Source organism: Halichoeres trimaculatus, unplaced genomic scaffold (genome assembly GCF_033239565.1).
Source record: "Halichoeres trimaculatus isolate MK-OKI-2021-1 unplaced genomic scaffold, fHalTri1.1 fHalTri1_scaffold_27, whole genome shotgun sequence".
Taxonomy (NCBI): domain Eukaryota; kingdom Metazoa; phylum Chordata; class Actinopteri; order Labriformes; family Labridae; genus Halichoeres; species Halichoeres trimaculatus.
This window is the reverse complement of record NW_027437205.1, coordinates 172720-192172: the sequence shown is the minus strand read 5'-3', so window position 1 is coordinate 192172 and position 19453 is coordinate 172720. Positions and strand designations below refer to the sequence as shown.

The window sequence follows — 19453 nt, the reverse complement described above, 5'->3', positions numbered from 1 at the left end:
GACATTTTAAATGTTATTAAGCCTCATTTCCCTCGGAGACCGATGGTGGCGCATGAAACGCACTCGATGACAAATCAGCAGGATTACACAGAAGAAGAAGAGATGCTGCAGGAACCAATCACATGGGCTGGGGGCGTGGATTTCCCGATTTCATCCTGGGGAAAAAATCTCACTCCCCTCAGACGCAATCTGGAGAAAGATCCGAGTGCTCCTGTTGTCCTGACTCTGAGCCTCTACCTTTATTCTGCAGGTCAGTAGATGGTTAAGGTTTTGTATTGTATTGTCTCATTAACATCTGTGTAGGGTTTTGTACTCACATAATGCTCCCACTCATGTGAAACGGTTCCTGATGTGACTCTTAGTGTTTTAACATTTCCTAGTTGTGTATTTGTTTTGTAATTCAGAGAAAGTCATGTTCAGTTAGAAATGTACAGTTTAAGTGCAATGTCTATATATGAAAAAGCTGTAGCACTTACATAAGAGTGTGGATGAGTAATCTTAAATGTGTTTTGTCACTTTGTTATTAAAGATGTTTAGTAAAACTTAAGTCACTTTAAAGTGTTTGAAAGCACAGAAATATGCAGTTTATAGCTGTTGTGAATAGAACTGTTACACATAAACCAGATTTGGTTGTTTTTAGGAGGATATTTTTCCTTAGGACAAAGAAAATGCACTATGTCTTTTGTACACAAGTTAGTCAGAATTAAAGAGACGCAATCTGGAGAAAGATACGAGTGCTCCTGTCGTTCTGACTCTGAGACTCTACCTTTATTCTGCAGATTGATTTCTTTTTGTTATTGTGGTCACCGTGCCCGGGACCCGTAACACCACAACATTCTGTACATACAGAATGGCACCCTCCATTCTGTATGTACATTTTGTGCATACAGAAAAAATTGCATACCTAACAATGGACTCCCTGTTGGAGATAGATAGTATAAACAGTATATCCACAGTTTAGGATTTCATCCGCTAGATCAGGCAGTTCAAAGCTCAACCTGAAAATAAAATGACCACGGCAAAAAAAAAAAAAAAAAATAAAATATATATATATATATATATATTTTAACAGTATTTCTTGACACAATATGCTCTATATCCTCTTATAGCTCATCATTTCCAGCACATCAAGGTTATACCTGGTCAATTAACCCTCGAAACTGGTCATCTGCTACTGCATCACTGTTGAGAATTATTGGATTTATATGGCCACTACCGAGGTAACTGTAGGTCCCAGGGCTGAAAAAGGCTGGGGTCGGGGCACCTTGAGCCAAACTTGCAGCTAAAATCTCTCCTACGGTCCTATTCACAAAATGATTGCACAGTTGTATCACTTAAGTTAGAATACCTTACAAAATGATCAGCATAAAAATATAAACACACCTGTAGAGACCACAATCAAAATCAGTCAGAGAATATTGTGGGCTTTTGTGATGTCGAGGTCCCTCAAAGAATCGACCTTCAATTCCAGTCACCATTTCAACATAAAAACAAAACAAAACAAAGCATTTACTGTGGTGCTCAAACAAAATAATTTGCACGTTTTTTATATTTCTTCTAATTTGTAACAGCAGTAGATAAGACTTTAGACAGGAAAAGACAGAAGAGAACAGAAACAAAGTTTGCAGCGTAACATACTTCTCAAGAATAGAAATCCTTAAGTAAGTGCATATCTTTTTTAATAGATGAAAGTTTAACATAGGATGTCCTTTTCTTTATTTTTATTTTTTAAACTCTCATTCAGTAGCTTAAAGGTCATAAAATTGAACCCCTTTAAGACGCGTGGTTCTTAGGAGAATCATGGGATTCTCCTAAGAACCATAAATCAGGGACACAGTTTTGTTAGAAAAGCCAAAACAATATGACTAAATAGTTGAATCAACATCTAAGTCTCGATCTAATTTTCTGCTTGCTCTGTAAGAGTCTGTGTAAGACTGAAAAAGTGAGACTTTTTTGTCGGAGGGCACCTGTGTCCACCCCTGTGTCTCCAAAGAAGGTGACTGCCAGTGTAGCAGTGGGAGAATTTTTCTGCTGGCGTTACCACTACAGAAGGCCTCTCTCAAGGATGTTTGTTGAGATCTGGATACGGAACTGCTTTTCAACATCAACTCTTCGACAAATGGTTTCCAAGATATCATCAACACTGTCAAACAGTAAGCATAATCAGTAGAAGTAAACCACTTGTGTTGAAAACAAATGCACAAGGATAACTTCATGTATTTAAACACTAGATTTACTTTTTGATGACTTCTTCTCTATTATCCTGGCTCAAGGCATTTGCCTTACCCGTCTCAAGATCGTCTATTCATCTACAAAAGTACAATAAGAATCTTGGTTGAAAAGAATAGCAAAAACGGGTAATGTAAGTTGCATCTTCATGTAAAATAACCCCATATTATATGTAATATCTTCAGATATTTATGAAGAGAAGCACGCATTTACTTATTATTCGACTTGACTTTGAATTTGGGGGGAACTTACAACAGGTTTTCTATCATAGCAACTCACACTCTTCTTCTGGTTATACCCCTGTATAAACAACTCACTAGCAACCTCTATTGGTAGTAGGTCGTAATAGCATCTCACTATATAATGTTATCTATTTTACCTTTCCCCACACGTGCTTGCATGAAGTTGTAAGAACTCTGGGGTGAATTTGATGAAACAGATATGGCATCAGAACTTCTGATGGAGATTAATAAATGAGTAACCCTGAAGATCTCAGGCCGACTGGCATGTACAAACAGTTTGTCCTATTCATAAGCTGTAAAAAGTGGCGTTATCCTCAGATTCTCAAGTTTCCGAGGGTACCTTGATGTATTACACGCGATGTCAGCAACATGCCGAGGAAATGCCGGAAAGAACGATGGTTTTGTGAAACTGCCATCGACATCGTTTGCAGTGTTTATTCACACGCCCTTTTTGTAAATCTGCAGAAAATGAACCATTTGCCCTAGCTCAATTCTGCACAAAAACAAGTAATTCTACACTCTGTACAAGCCCTCGATATATGTCCTGTATTTACATCTAAATAATTCTTGAGAACTGCCTTCCATCTGCTTTGTGTCATGTTTCAGCTTGGGGCTGCTCTGCACCAATCAGCAACAGTTTGTGTGTTCAGAGCTTTTAGATACTTAACAACTTGTTTTTTCTTTGATCCAAGACTTGAATTAAGTGTTCTGTACATAGGTATTCACAGTTTTCATTGATTTAAAGTAAATATTCAGAAAACTTCAATGTCCGCTTTTCTTTATTGAACACTTTCTTGTATTCTGGTTATGCTATATTAATGAGAGGTTGTTGAGTTACATCTGGCTTCAGCCCTGGTTCGTCTGACCTCATAGAAGTGTATAAATTATTATTGCAGTGAAAAATAAGTCCACAGTGAGTAAAAATGTGACAGAAGCAAAAATGGCCTAAAAATTCCAATCAACTTATCTTAGGTCTCAGAATTTGTAGATTCTGTAAGGGTAGGGCCACACCACTTTTTCCTGTGTTCTTGATGCTTGAGGGAACCTAAAAGTGTGTTGTGTATACTCCCAACTTATTTCCAGATTTTTTTTAATCAGAAAAATTCAATTTTTGTTCCTTGCTTGGGATCCTAAGGGTTAAATACTGCCCCTCATCCTTTACATTGCAGGCATCTCAAAAGGTCATATAGTAATTAACTATAAGTACTGCAACTATTCAATTAAATGTCTCTGTGTCATGCCACAGAGGAGAGGCTGTCATCTGCAGGAACCATCTGGACCTCACTTTGACATGTCTATAATATGACCCACAAATATCTGTGTTACAACAAAACTGAAGAACAGTTAGAATATAAAATTAGTGTCACATTCACAAAGCAAAATCAAGTATACCAGAGCTACATTTACCACATTATCTTCTGCTGCAGATTGAGACTCCATGCACTCCTGAACATGAAGAGCCAAAATCTGCAAAGGAAGACTTACTTTGCACAATGGGCATTCCGCTATTGGCATGCTTCGAAATTCAATTGCATCTGGTGGTAGTGGAGGTCAAACTCACGTTGGATGCACAATAAAGAGAGTGTTCTTCCCTGACACCGTGACACTTTAGATTAGGTCCCAGTACATCCACTTGTCAAATAATGGATCAGAGACTCAAATGCAGGACAACAGGGAGACACAGCAGACCAGAAAATTTGCAGTAAAGAGTTTATTTATATAACCAAAGTCAAGTCAAGTCAAGTCAAACTTTATTTATATAGCACATTTTAAAACAACCCCAGTTGGCCAAAGTGCTGTACAGGCTTAAAATCAGGATCAATAAAAACACATTGGATAAAAACACAATCAATTAAAACACTCGTTAATAAGAATAATTCAAAACAGCGGAAAGGTAAAAGACACCATATATAGTAGAGGAAAAAAAAGAACACATGGTAAACAAACACTGGCTGGAGAAGAATACTAACTAAAGAAGTCAGGCAAAATAAGGAGCTACACAGGAGGCTACAAAACGAAGGCTATGCTGAAATTAACTCAAGGAAGATAAACAGAAAACACTATCTCAGACTAAATGAGGCTGAGCTAGGAAACACACAACCTTCATGACAAAGGACACAACTAAACGGACTAAAACCAAACAGACCCAACCACACTACAGAGCTCGCACTAGAGAGTTAGCTGACCCAGAGAGAGAGGGGAAACCTTAGACAGCCAAAGAGAGGGGAGAGCTTTAAGGAAGGCAGGCTGAGGAGGTGTGCAAGCGAGCCGGGGGAGGCTTCAGAGTTGGATAATCAAGAAAATACAGGTGAGTCAGGCAGAGTGGGTCCAGGATCTGAGGAAACAGGGTGTTAAAATCCAGAGCATTATGAAAGAAAAGACTGAGTTTAAGCTTACTACTGACAGTGGTATGCAAAGATCCAGCTCACAGTAGCGGCTGCAGTCTGGTTTTATGGCAGAGGAAGGTGACTGCTGGTGAACCAGTCTGGTGATTACCAATCGCCTGCACCTGCCTGCACTCCGCGCACCTGCCTGCACTCCGCACACCTTACTCATGCCCACCTGGGAAAAGGAAAAGAGGGAAGGAGGGGGGAAGGGAGAGGCTGCTACGAAGCAGAGCTGGAGGCCCTGGGTGCATCTCAAAGCGATAAAGATGCGAAGAAATAAAGAGAGGAGAGAGGATGGAGGAGATTCCTTTTTAGAGCAATGGGACATCCTCTCCTCCAGAGCGTCACATGAAGTGACGTGTTTCACTGATGACGGCATCAGCTGATCACCTCTGGATCATCTGTCAGTCAGCTCTAACAGCTGTTTGTGTGTCGGCACATAACATAAACAGTAAACAGAGCTTTGTTCCTTGAACCAGTTTAAGAAACACATTGCCATGAAAAAAACCTGCACTCAGTTTATTCTGTGTGCAGTTAAGAAGCTCGAGGATCACTTTACCGGTAAAATGCGTAATTGTTAGATTTATGAATACTTTAGCCTTTATCTACATCGTGAACTCTGAAACTTATTAATTTAACCTAGTTTGTTGAGTTTCAGAAAGATTCTATTTATTAGATTTCAGTAAAAATCCTCCATTATATTGATTTGATGATGGTTGTGTTCAGTGTTTTGCGCTTTAAACTCACAGCAAACACTTAATAATCGATTTATGATCAGTTTCTGCACAATCCTCTGTACCTGTCCTCAGCTCGCCTTTTCTCTCTCATCAGACTCTGTTGTGTCTGTGAAGTTTCATGTAGAGAAGTCTGAGCCGCTGCAGCGTCCAATCAGAGAGTGATATTCCATATGGGGAGCGTGTCAGTCAGTGAAAAGACCTCTGCAAAGCCAGCTCTCGTGTTTCCTCGATCATAGCTCCTCCGATCAGTCTCCTACATGCTCTCTCCTCTCTCCCCTAAGTACAGTTACTGCTTAGGGACAGTCTTCAAAATGGCGACTAAAAGTATTGCCGGTGCTGCGGAGGAGATAGAGTGGGTAGGGGCACAAAATTAGCGCATTGAGACGCACCCCTTGACACCACTAGAATCAGGTGGAATCGTGATTGGTCTTCTTTCGCACTGACCACCTGGAAATATGACATATATTGTATAATTAAAGTAGCGGTTGTTTCCAACATTTTAATCCAATTGGTGTTGCATTACCTGCAGACTTGCAGGGTAGCCATCCATGTTAGCCCCTTTATCTTGTGATGTTTGGTAAAACATGCACTTTTATTTTGAAATGCCTGCCAGTGGTAACTGGAAGTGCAGAATGGATGTTTGAAACTTGGCACAAGTGGGTGTAGGTGAATCTGAGAGTGGCCAGCTAACTGTATTATTATACAGTTAGCTGGTGGCTTCCAACTCCTGAATCACTGCGTGGGCCTGGATTCATTCATTAGACAAGCAGTCACAACACATCTTAGGATAGTCATCTTGCATTGGCACACATAACTGACAAAAAGTTCTAGATTGACCATATTTTTATGCCTAAAGAAGCTCAGGTTTGGTTAAATGGCATTAGGGATACACAGTTATATTGGATGATATCAATATTGGATGCTTATGTCAGTATTTACAACTGATATGTTGTCGAGAAAAATCTGCATCGATGAGCTGCATATTTTGGTCATATAAGCAAAAAAGTTAATATAGTTGTAGGGTGGGGCAACAGACCTATGATGTAATTCTTTGCACATTAGGTCTGTTTTAAGAACAGAAATTTGCATATTCCTTCATCAAAAAATCTTAAACAAATTGAAACTCCCGGTAACAAGAAGTACCAAAATAAAAGCTCACAGAGGTACCATTGTGGTGTTCAACATGTTATCATGCAGTGTCAGAAATAAACGGCTGCTATCACAGCTGATAGAGAGAATCCGATTTATTTAATTGTGGTGTTTTAGCTGAATTAATTAAAAAGACATATATCGCACAAAATGTGGAGGGAGACTGGTATGGCTGAGAGCATAGGAAGAGCTATTCTGGCAGCCATAAGACAATTTGTTTCGGCATCAGCTACATCGCCTGCTGCAGAGCAACTGCAGCTGTTCCTGTTGGGCGTTCCCACCTGGAACTCAGAAATTCTGACTTCCGAATACAAATGGAATGCAGCATAAAATTGAAATGACGAGAATAAAATTGAAATTTCAAGATCAAAGTGGAAATGACCAGAATAAAGTTGAAAAACAAATTTAAGATTAAAGTCGAAATGACGGGAATAAAGTTGAAATGTCAAGAATACAGTCAAAAAATAATTTGAGATCAAAGTCGAAAGGACGAGAAAAAAAAGTCAAAATAACCTGCTCTGATGTTTACCGGCAGTACGCCGGGTGCAGTCAGCTCCTCAAAAGTCACAGACATGACTGACAGTAGTAACAGCTGCCATACAGGAGCCTAAACGACAATCTTCAGAATCTGTGTATGTGTGACATGGTTGGTCTTTCACATTTTTATTGCATGCTGTGTTTTATGAAGTGTGTGGGTAGGTAATGACTTTTCTGACTGGCCCTGAAGTATCCCCCCTAAAACCAGCTCATTGGGGACCGTTGGGCAAGACTTCAGTACAGACACCTAAAAAGAGCAACAGATAGCAGAGAGGGACGACAGCAGGGCCGCAGCAAAGCACGAGAAGCAACCCTGAAAAGACCCGATTACTCAGGAAGAAGAAGCAGCAGCAGGTTGTGGGCCTTTACGGTTGGGTGGAGGCTGATGTTGGGTAGTCACCGTGGAGTTGCCAAGGGGACCGTTGCTGTGAGGCACTGGCATTGGCTTTGAGGGGAAGCAACGTTGGATGCACCCCTCTCTGAGTTAAGTACCCTCACAGGACCTTTTTATATTGAACCTCGGTTTTAATTGGGTCAAGGAGCTTTTTAAACACTAAACACCAGTGTTATTTTTCTCTCTCTGTGGGTTTTAAGTGTTTTAAGGGGTTTTAAGGATCTTTAGGGAGAGTGGGAAAGAAAGAAGAAAGATCTTGGGAAAGTGAGGGAATTGATTTTTCACAAATGACAGATCTAAAAAATAAGTGAGATTAAAGTAGAGATTTTTTTTTGATAGTTCTGCAAATGAAGGGAAAACACCCAGGATATAAAAGTCATCAAGAATTTGCAGACCTTTATTTGACCAGGATTCAAAAGCTAAGTTGGAGCAGGATGGAAGAAAAAAAAGGCTTCGATAAACTGGAGCAAGTTTCGATGAGGAATGTAGGCCAAATTGTTTCCTTAATTGACTCCAAATTTTCAAGGTCTCAGAAATAATGGCGTTCTGTGCTATTCGCTTGATTGGTGAACGTAACTGTGAAACAAATCACTGACCATAACGCAACGGGTGAGGAGGCTGGTTCCATGCAGGCCCATAGAGGGGTGATTATTAGGAGCGACCTTAACATTCCAATAAAGGATTTGCTGATATTGCTAGCCCAGTAGTATGGCAAAAATCAGGTGAGGCCAGACCCCAGAGAGATTTAGGAATTTGGAGAGTTGATCTTTATTCTAGCTTATTTATTGCACCTTAAAAAAAGGAATTACTCAGCTGGCCAAGTGAAGAAAAAAAGATTTTCAGATGAGCACTGGAACATGTTGAAAGATATAAAGAAAGCAGGGAAGTACCATCATTTTGATCAGGTTGATACGACCTGGTAATGATAAAGGGATAGTGGACCACCTAGTCGGATCGTTAGTTACGTATTGTAACTCCAGATTCTATGAGTATAGGCTCAGCACTTTAAGGCTATCGCTAGCGGGTTTACCCTCGCGCGTCAGCGCAGCACTGAAAAAACTTAGTCCACGCCCACACGTGATGGGCCGCCCGCGCTACCTGCCTATAAATAGCCATGGGTTCATACAATCTGCTCCCGATAACAGCCTTTTTCTTCAGCTGATAAGGGAACCAGTGAGGCACATGGCTTAAAGGGCTGCACCTATACCATAGAATCTGGAGTTACAATACGTAACTAACGTTATATTTCGTATAGGCTTCGCTCTTTAAGGCTTTCGCTTGTGGGTTAAAGGCAAAGCAGGATGTAGTCAATGCCTCACTGGGTCCTCATCCGAAAGAGCCCAGCATCAAAGCTTCCAAGAATTAACTCAGGCCCGCACACACACCCATTCACATAATTCTGCATCATGTGAACTCCTGTGCCCTGAATGCGCATACGTGCGCAAAACCAACTGCCTGATGATGTGTTTCCTAATCAGCTTCCAGATAATGAATACTCACGATCCATAAGGGCTGACTCTGCGACTCTGTTGCTGAAAAGCAGAGAAGACGACCGTTACGCATTGTAACAGTCAAACAATGAACAGAACAGACCTCAATAACACATCTGTCTCATCCAAAAAACAAAATGAATTCATTCATGTCCTAACTATCACTCTGATAGGATTCCTTACACGAGTGGAAGAGAGACATCCCTCAAATAAAACCGAACAAAAGAACATGGGGAAGACCAAGATGCTGCAGCGCAAATATCTTCCACTGACATCCCACCGTGCAAAGCCACAGAGGAAGAAATTCCTCTCGTAGAATGTGCTCTGATGTGCTCCGGAGGAACACAACCAGCTGACACATAAGCCTGTGAAATAGCCTCACACAGCCAATGTGACAGGCGCTGAGCAGAGAGAGGGCGCCCCTGCGAGTGCTCTCTATGATGCACAAATAAGCGCTGAGGGTGATGCAGTGTGGCCGTGCGCTCCACATAACATGACAGAGCGCGCACAGGCCAAAGGTGTGATGTAGTCTCCTCCCCAGAGACATGTGGAGGAGGGAAAAATCCCTCCAACTTGATAACTCTTCATTTAAAAGAGCTATTAATATTCTTAGGCATGTAGGAAGGATTAGGGCGTAGAACAGCCGAGCTGCAATCTCCCTGAATGCGCAGGCAAGATGGAGCGACCGAGAGAGCTGACATATCACTCACTCTCTTAGCTGACGTAAGAGCTAAAAGTAGAGCTGTCTTTAGTGATAAGAACTTTTGTGAGATTTGAGACAGGGGTTCAAACGGAGCCTTGCTCGACGCCCGTAAAACCAGCAATAAATCCCACCGAGGAGCAAAAGAACGAGAAATCAGTCTGTCTCTCCTCACGCCTTTGAGCAAGCGTTTCATCAGCGGGTGACTAAACCACAGTTCTGTCACCAAACCCTTCATGACAAGCTGAAATCGCAGCTGCATAAGTTTTAACCGTTCTAAAACCAATCCTCTGTCCATTAGGAGCTGGAGGAAAGACAGCACGCGAGGCAGGGGACAAGTCACTGGGTCCCAGCCTGACTCCATGCACCAGCGCTGAAAAGCTGCTCTCGTGGATGCAGCTTTTGCGCTCTGGATTGTGCGCACAACCCCGGGCGAGAGTCCGAGCCTCTCTAAGCGCTCCCTTTCAGCAGCCAGGCCCACAGACGCTGACCTATCACTGGGAAACTCCTGATCATTCCCCTGCTTGGGAGAGAGCATCCCCCCGCCACTGGATCATCCATTGCAGACCCACTAGCAGGCGCTGTAACCATGGAAACCATGACGCTCCCGTGCGTTCCGGAGCTATGAGGACAGCTGACAGCTGCTCCTCCTGAATCCTCCTCAGAAACCGAGCAATCCGAGGGACGGGCGGAAAAGCATAAAGAAGCTTTTGGGGCCAGGGGCGGTGTGAGAACGCATCCACCCCCAGAGGGGGGTTGTCTCGTGCGCTCAGAGAGAACCACAGGGCACACTGAGTGTTTTCTCGCGCTGCGAACACGTCCACCTCTGCCTTTCCGAACATAGACCAAATCTGAAACACCAGCTCGGGAGTGCAGGCTCCAGTCTCTCGCCTGAGGACCTCCCCTCGACATGATGTCCGCCCCCCTGTTTAGCACACCAGGAATGTTCACCGCTCTGATCGAGAGGAGGATGTCTGTGCGCCCAACATAACAACTTTCTGGCTATGTCTAGCAGCTGCGCCGAGCGCACACCGCCCTGACGGTTTATATAAGCCGCTGTTACTTGGTTGTCTGTGTGGATCAGAACATGCTGCTTCTGTAAAACAGGAGCGAAATGCTGGACCACTTTCCACACTGTTAGAAGCTCCAACGCATTTATGTGGAGAGACATGTGAGCTGGCCACTGCCCCCCCTCTACCTGAGAGAGACACGTGCTCCCCCACCCCAAGAGAGAAGCATCCGTGAACACAGAAACGTGACATGATGCCTTCCCTAACGGGACTGGGTCCCTGGCTGACGCACCGGGTCGATGCACAGACGGATGAACCACCTCTGTAGCCGCCTCATGTGAAGCAGTCCCAACGGTACTATCACGTGAGCTGCTGACATTGTGCCATGCAGCCGCATAATAGAGACTGCTGTCACCACTCTGCCGGGGACAACTCGTCTGAGGAGGGCTGTCAGAGTCTGCGACCTCTCCTGAGATAGCCGCGCGCTCATTGTGGCTGAATTCAGCTCCACTTCCAGATAAACTATCTGCTGAGACGGAAAAAGTGAGCTCTTAATAGCGAAGCCCAGCTTTGACAGGTGAGACACCAACACCGGGTCTGTGCTGCAGCCTCCTCCCTGGATCGAGCCAGCAAAAGCAGGTCGTCCAGGTAAAAGAGAACTCTCATCCCTCTCCTGTGTAGTGGCTGCAGAGCTGCCTCCACACACTTGGAGAACATGCGGGGAGCAAGAGAATAACCGAAGGGGAGACAATTATACTGGTATTGGACCCATTGAAATGAGAAACGAAGGAATTTCCCATGTTTCTGAATAATAGAGACGTGGAAGTATGCGTCTTTCAGGTCCCCCGAAGTGAAATAATCGTTTTCGTGGATACATTCCAGTACTTCTTTTGTCATCAGCATGTGAAACAGACGCTGCATTATCACTTTGTTGAACAGTGACAGGTACAGAATGGGTCTCATCCCTCCCGTTTTCTTGGGAACCAGGAAATAGCGGGAGTAAAACCCCTGATTCTCCTCTCCCCGTGGGACTCTGGAGATTACATTTTTAGCAGAAGCTCCTGCACCTCCTTCTGGAGGAACACACACTGGTCCTGTGAGGACAGGTGTGTCTCCAGAATCCCGCTGAACGGTGGAGGAGTCGAAGCAAACTGCCCCTAGCAATCAGCCTGTCCATCCACCTGTCCAGCGAACATACGCGCCGGCACTTTGAGCAACGCTCTGAGAGTGGGCGCACATGTTGCTGTGGCTACTCCTCCGAGAGAGAGGTGAGCCAGCTTAGAGCCCCTGCCGCCGCTGCTTGCGTCAGAGAAAGCTGCGCTGCAGCCCATAGGGGGGCTCGGACCGAAAGGGCTGATCAGGCTCGTTTTCCACTGTCTGTGAAGAGAGGGAAAAAGGTGTAGCCAACCTGTCCACACGGGGCAGAGAATCTCTGTCCGTGGGCTCATGAAAATTTAATTTGGCATCAGCCGGAGCAAACTGGGAGCGTTTCGTGTGTGAAGGAGCGGTGTGCTGCTTTGATGACTCGCGGCTGCGCTGCTCGTTAACCGAAGAGTTACACACATGTACACACATTTATCACAGTTACATGTAAAAAGTTCACTCTGGGAATACTGTAAACAAACCAAATCATTCTAAATAAATGAAACTTATGCCCCAGTGTGACTTATAGCCTATCTGCTGTTTTCGTCTTCATGACGTTTTTTTTTCTTTTGTTTGATACGACTTTAAAAAATGTATAATTATACTACTAAGTGACATAGCCCAGAAAGTATGGTACTTAGTTTATTACTGAAAAATTACTGTTGTAAATAAATATCTAAGCAAACATTTTTTCTTGCTAGTTTTTCAGTTTATTTTTTATCTTTTCAATTAACCTTCAAGTATAACAAATTTCAGTCAATGCAATAATAAACTCCTCCTTTAATTACTTTGTCTCAATTGTCTGCAAATTTTCATATGAAAGGAGCACAACCATTTTAGAACTAAATTCCTGATAATGGGGTTAAACATTTATGTAGTCTTGATTTAAGTGTAAACAGAGGTCATTCACATTTAAAAAGGTTTTAGATCTAGTTCAAGTAAACTTTAGCATGTTTTTGTCTGCTTTCATCATATTAGACTTAATTATCCAACAACAAAATTGTGGCTAGTGAAAATGATGAGTGGCTAGTAACTCTGAAAAACCACTAGCCACAGTGGCTGGTGGGCAAAAATGTTAATGTCAAGCCCTGGTTGCGTGGTATCGAAAATCGTATCGAAAATTTATATTTTTCAAAATATTGTATCGAAGTTAGAAATCCAGTATCGTGACAAGCCTACTGCTACCGAAGTTCTCCTAGTGATGCTCATGACTGCTGAAGAAAAAGAGGAAGCAGATTGTATGAACCTGTGGCTATTTATAGGCAGGTAGCGCGGGAGGCCCATCACGTGGGTGGGCGTGGACCAAGTTTTTTCAGTGCTGCGCTGACGCACTAGGGTAAACCAACTAGCGATAGCCTTAAAGGGTGAAGCCTATACGAAATAGAACTGATCTCCAGTGCTCAAGTAAAGGTTGAAAGTTTTTTGCAAAAAATTCAGAGAATGGTTTTGTTACAAGAACACCAAGATATTTTAATCCTTGGGTCGCTTTCCTAAAAGGGAAGAGTTGCTAGAGGGACGTTCTCTGCAGTGGAGTTAATTGGAAAGCACTGGCTTTTATGTAGGTTAATTTTATAGCCAGATAATTTCCTAAATTGTTCTAGAATATCCAAGATAACAGGAAGTGATGAAGTTGGATTGGTGATGTAAAGCAGAAGGTCATCTGCATAAAGAGATAAGCCAAATCGAGAAAATCCCTTCAAATTTATCTTCATAACGAAGCCATACGGCTTAGGGCTTGACCGCTAGAGCAAACAGAGATGGGGAATAGATAGAATATGGAACAAGTAGCTCCACTCCACCCGATCAAAAGCCTTTTCGGCGTCTAGAGATAGGATGATTTCAGCCGGGATGGAGTCTGAGGGCTCTAATTTCGTGGCGCAGTGCAGGGGGCGCGAGCCTGCACAGTGCTAATTTCGTGCAGCGCACCGCCGTGCGCTGCCAATTTGACAATTTGGTAGACCACTGCGCAGAGATGGGTGTGACGGTGCGCCAGGGGGAGTTGACGGCGCACCAGGGGGAGGTGTCAGCAGATTCATGTTGGCGCAGTGACAATTCTGTGCCAAAAAAGGTGCGCTGAAAGCTCGCCAGCTCCAACCTGGTCTATCCTCGGCACAAGGCGGAGCGCACCCCACGCAGCTGTAATCAGCTGTAGATCAGTCAGACCAATCAGACGCTGCGCCTCGCAGGGCATTTAAAGGTGAGGAGAGGCGCTCATTTAATTGGTGAATACAGCGCTCGGCTGTGTTAAACCCACTCACGGCTTTTCTCCTCCCTCACTGCCATTTGCGCGGAGGGAGGCGTGGACGCGCAGCTCTGCGCTCATCTGTGCCTGGACTGCGCCATTCTTGGCACTGCAGGAAACTTGCAAAGTGCGCCGGTCACGCCCTGTGCGCACAGCGAAGGCCGGCGCAGGGCAGGTGCACCTGCACCTGCGCCTGGTGTACGAATTTAGAGCCCTGAATGTTTATTAACCTTCTAGTATTACTGAAAGTAGAGGTGTCCCAGTTTGATATTGATATCGGATATCGGTCCGATATCAGCAAAAAAAAAAAAAAGTATCGGTATCATATCGGAATCCAATTAAAATCTCTGATATAAGCACTCCGACATAAGCAGTTTCTGTTACCCATTGGTTAATAATAAATGGGTCAGTTTTTCCTCATACCTTCTGTTACTTACTATTGTTCTTTGATTAAATAATATCACATAATCAAGCCTTTTCTAAATTCACCTGAGCTGCTGCACATGGCTCTTTAATATTCACGTGAGTACTCGTCTATGATTGGCTGATCAGGGAAGGCGTTTTAATATTAATGAGTAAAAGTGGTCTGTGATTCGTCCTTTGCGATCATGTGCATATCATGTGGACGTGATTTCTCACGGTGAGCCAATCAGAAAATGAATATCAAAGAGCCGTAGCCACAGGAGCTTGTGTCTGAATTGTTCATCATGACTGCTGACCAAAATGGGTGTTCTGAGCGTTTTCATCCAACACGGAAAAATTGTTAACGGTGATCAACAACACATTTTCTGCTTTCTTTATCCTCCCTAGCTGTTTTCTGCAAACCCTATCATATTTGACACAAAATACATGAGTTACATCAAATTTGCTTAGGAAACATTCCAAATGTGTTTATCAAAGCTTAAAAGCACGGTTTTGAATAATTCTTCATGATTAGTTTCTTTTTCGCTCTACAAGGTTTTTTTTCGTTTACTAAACACGAATCTGTAATGCAGGTTCATCTGAATTGCCATCCTCACTACTTTGTGACTTAATCACTGCTATGTGTCTTTGTCATACAAATTCCATCTTAATCACTGCTGTGCGTTTTTAGTTATGTTTTGGCATCCGGCATAGTATTGTTGTGGTTACTGTCATCATTTCAAATTTCTGCTATCTCTGCCCTCCCAAGGCTTTTTCTTGTGTTGCATTCAAATCCAGGAGAAAACAATCGAAAAAGATGTGTTTAAGTGTGATTTTGGAATGATTTTTCATTTTTTGCAAAGCGTTTTTGGCACAAACACGACGTACAAGACGCTGCAGGTTCATGTGGAACTCTGCCATCCTTGGTATTATGTGACAAAAAAATCACTGTTCATGCTGTGGTTAGTGTTACTGTTTATGACACATTTTGGCTTTCTCTGTCGTCCATATGAAGGTATATTTGGTGCAAAACGACTTCAAAGTCTCAGAGAAAGATGACCATAAATTTGAGTATGTGTAACTATAAATCTGCATTCACAAATAAAAGTGCTTTAGGAGTTGTGTAGTTGAATTGTATTGTAGTTGTATTTTTTTGCATACCTGAAGATATTTTTGTTTTGCAAATACGTTTCAACAGTTACAGGTCTTCAGATTTATTTTTTGCAAGTGCACAAATCCACTGTTGCGAGTGCTCAAATCGCAATTTCTGCACTCTCACTTTTGCTCCTGTTTTTCTGAGATCTTTGGTGCAAAACAAATCTGAAGTCTCAGTAAAAGATACCCAGAAATTTGCGTATGTGTAACAAAAAAAATTGCATTCACAAATAAAAGTGCTTTAAGAGTTGTGTAGTTGAAGAATTTTTTTTTGCATACCTGAAGATATTTTTTTTCTGCAAATACATTTCAACAATTACAGGTCTTCAGATTTATTTTTTTGCAAGTGCACAAATCCACTGTTGCGAGTGCTCATACAGCAATTCCTGCACTCTCACTTTTGCTCCGGTTTGTCTGAGATCTTTGATGCAAAAGTAATTTAAGCACTTGCAGGATACAGAGGCGGGGTCTGTTGGAGAATGGCTGCTACTATGACCAATCAGAGCACGGCCCACCTTGGCCAATCAGAGCGGGGCCACCCTGGCAGGTCAGAGCGCTTGCGCGTGGACATGGAGTGAATCTACCAACAAGACCCTTCGCCGCCAGCATCAAGTGATTTAAGGTATTGCAAACCATAGTACTTTTAACTTACAGGATAAGTATGCACACTGGTCGCTCAGTGAGCAATGTAAATAGCTAAACATGACCGCCTTGAAAGGATTAGCTTCTTGTGTTTGCTATAAACTTAGCAAGCTAACAAACAAGTTCATATAAATTAGCCTCCCGTTCCCGTTAAAAACACCCCTGGACATATTGAGCCTCTTTGCTAGCATGAACCATGCCTCACATTTTTTTTTCTATTTTACCATGTAGAAAATGACAGCAGGGTGGGTCCTCTCAGGTGAGTACATTATCATGGCCAATGTTCTGAGACGATAATAGCTAAAGGTTTTGTTAGCCAGTCATATCGAAGTATCTCAGGACTTATCTGGGCATAATCAACAGATTTTTAAGACCAACTGACCTATCAATAAAAATAAAAATGCCATACCATAATTAAAGCTCATAAGAAACCTACAACCACGAGAAAACTCAAAACCCAAACAACCACATTATGAGTTATGCAAGTTAAATGTACTGTACATTGTAATATTAAGTATCAAATAATATACAAAACCCTTATCTTTCTAGAGTACCACTGAAATTGAGGCTGCAGTACGTGCACTTCTGAGCACAATTAACAGTGCACAAGCTCAGCCCTTCACCTCTGGGCTTGTCACTCCCAGGACTGGAAGACCAACCAGTGTCCATCAGGAGATGTAACGGCAAGTGTCCACTATATTTAAATCATGTTATTGTTGTTTTATCTTAAGCTGTGAAGAAATTCTCAGATACACACTTTTATTAGGGGAGATTGGGGACAGTTGCAACAAGGGACGGTTGCAACAAGCCTTATTTCTCTAATCAGAAACATGCTAGAGTGATGACACTCACACTGCACATGCTCAGTTAGACCCTCTACCCACCAAGAAGAGAGAGGCCATATTGAGCATCTGGTCCTGCTTTTCTCAAGTAAAGTTGTTTTGGAGGTATGAAAATAGCTTTTTTCATGAGCTGTTTAGTCATACTGTCCTGACCTTATGTATGAATGAATCCAAACCTATCTAGTTTGAATCACTGTTTGTTGACTATTAAATGAAGCTTAGCGGAAGTTCAATCAGAAAGACTATCTTCCTGGCATGCCCCTTTTCTGTCTCTGTCTTTAACCGCTTCCTCATAACTCCACCTCTCATCTCCTTTTTCTCCCAATCACAGTCAGTCACCTATTCTCTCTCAGCCAATCCGTCGTAGCTGTCATATTTAAATATGCTCTCTCTCTCTGCAGCCGGTCAGCTGTCATTCAGCGAAAAGGTGACGTGTCAAATCGTATGGCTCTTACTTTCGTATTGTTTCTCTGTGTTTTTGCCGCTTGCTGCATCATGTCCGACACCGACTCCGATACCATGCTGGAGCACCTGAATCCATCTGGCGAACTCTTGCTCGAAGCAGCCCAGTCCTCTTCAGCGCAACGCCGGAGTGTTCGTATCGCTCAAGCCGAGTATGAGTTCTTATACTCTCAGCTAAAAGCTAGCGGCATCTCCCCAGCCCCCGGGCTTCAGCTGTCTCAGCTAAAGGAGCTGGCAAGTTTGGTATCTATCAGTGGCTCTCCCAACGGTTCCTCAGCCTCAGGCGGAGAAGCTGCCGGACCCTCAGTGTCCTCCCGCGGGCGTAAGCGATCCAGGTCTGCGGCCACCATCCGTCCGAAAAAGAGGATTTCTTCTAGAGCAGCTTCTGCCGCTGCTTCAAACCCAGCCGAGTTTCCCGCCGCCCATTCGGCTCCTCCTGCTGCAGCTGCCGTCGGCACCGCTCCTCGTGCTGCGGCCGCTCCTCCTGCTGCCGATGGCGTCTACACCGCTCCTCCTGTGGGCACTGCTGCTGGCGCTGCTGCCGCCGCTGGCGCTCCTCCTGTGGCCGCTGCTGCTGGCACTGCAGCTGCCGCTGCTGCTGCAGCTGCCGCTCCTCATGCTGCGGCTGTCCAGGATATCATTCTATCTAACATTCAACAACTGGTGAGATCTGTCCAAAACATTGACTCTCGTCTCAGGAGCGTAGAATCTGCTTCAGCTCCCTCGCTCCAGTCTGTTGTTTCTCTGCCGGCCATTAACAACTCAATAGTCTCGCCACCTCAAAGTCTGGCATCCGCTGTTCCCGCTCCCATGATAGGTAGGCCTTACATTCCCACAGCAGCAAACATTTCTCCGAGTCTTAGACAAAAAATCCTGCAAGGTAAATACGTCAACCTGGTTAGCATCATCCTTCCATCTCTAGAGTGTGATCAAAAAATCTCTTCTAACGAGAATGTGTCAGTCATTCTTAAATCATCCGATCCCCGTATGTCCAGAGATCTCTCCATAGGGGAGTTTCTCGTAGCGTTCGGGATATACAGAGATGTCATCTGTGCTGTCTATCCCGAACGTAGAATAGAACTAGATGCTTATCTAGCACTGATCGGCGACCTCAATATCAGATACGGAAAAAATCTCTTCTATCAATATCACAAAGCTTTCGCTAACAAGGCTGCTTTGCACATTTCTCAATCCAATTTGCTACTTAACTGGTCAGTATTAGATTCTGAGATCCTCATCATGCTCATCGGGGGCTCCCAGGCCGTGTCCTGCCACCTATGCGGCAATTTAGGTCACCCTCAGTCCCTGTGCCCTCAGCTGCCTTTCACGCAACAAGCCTCTCGATCGGCAGATCCTTCCTCCTCCAGTGCTCCTTCGGCGCCATCTATGACTGACAAACGCGGTAGAAAGGTGGAGTTTTTCAACAACAAGCCAATATGCAATAACTTCAATGAGAATATTTGTACTTACCCAGACTGCTTTTTTCTCCACGTTTGCAGCGCGTGCAAGGATGCGCACCCCAAATCAGTGTGCCCCCGCCGTCTGATCCCAGCGCGTCTGGCACGCGCTCAGCAATCAAACCGGCGCAACTCAAAAAACTCCTGAAAATCCATCCATCTACTCCATTAAACGTTCAAGCCCTGGCAGCAGAACTGTTAAATCACCCTGACTCTTCTTTCACTAATCACCT

At 43.6% G+C, this 19453-nt stretch overlaps 1 long non-coding RNA gene across 1 annotated transcript; it reads left to right on the top strand.

The window, feature by feature from the left end:
- The first annotated feature begins 16358 nt into the window (after positions 1-16358).
- LOC141786417 (uncharacterized) lies at positions 16359-17134 on the top strand. Its single transcript, XR_012597752.1, has 3 exons — positions 16359-16439; positions 16691-16718; positions 17009-17134. It is a non-coding gene; the product is annotated as an uncharacterized LOC141786417 (long non-coding RNA).
- The last annotated feature ends 2319 nt before the right edge of the window (positions 17135-19453 follow it).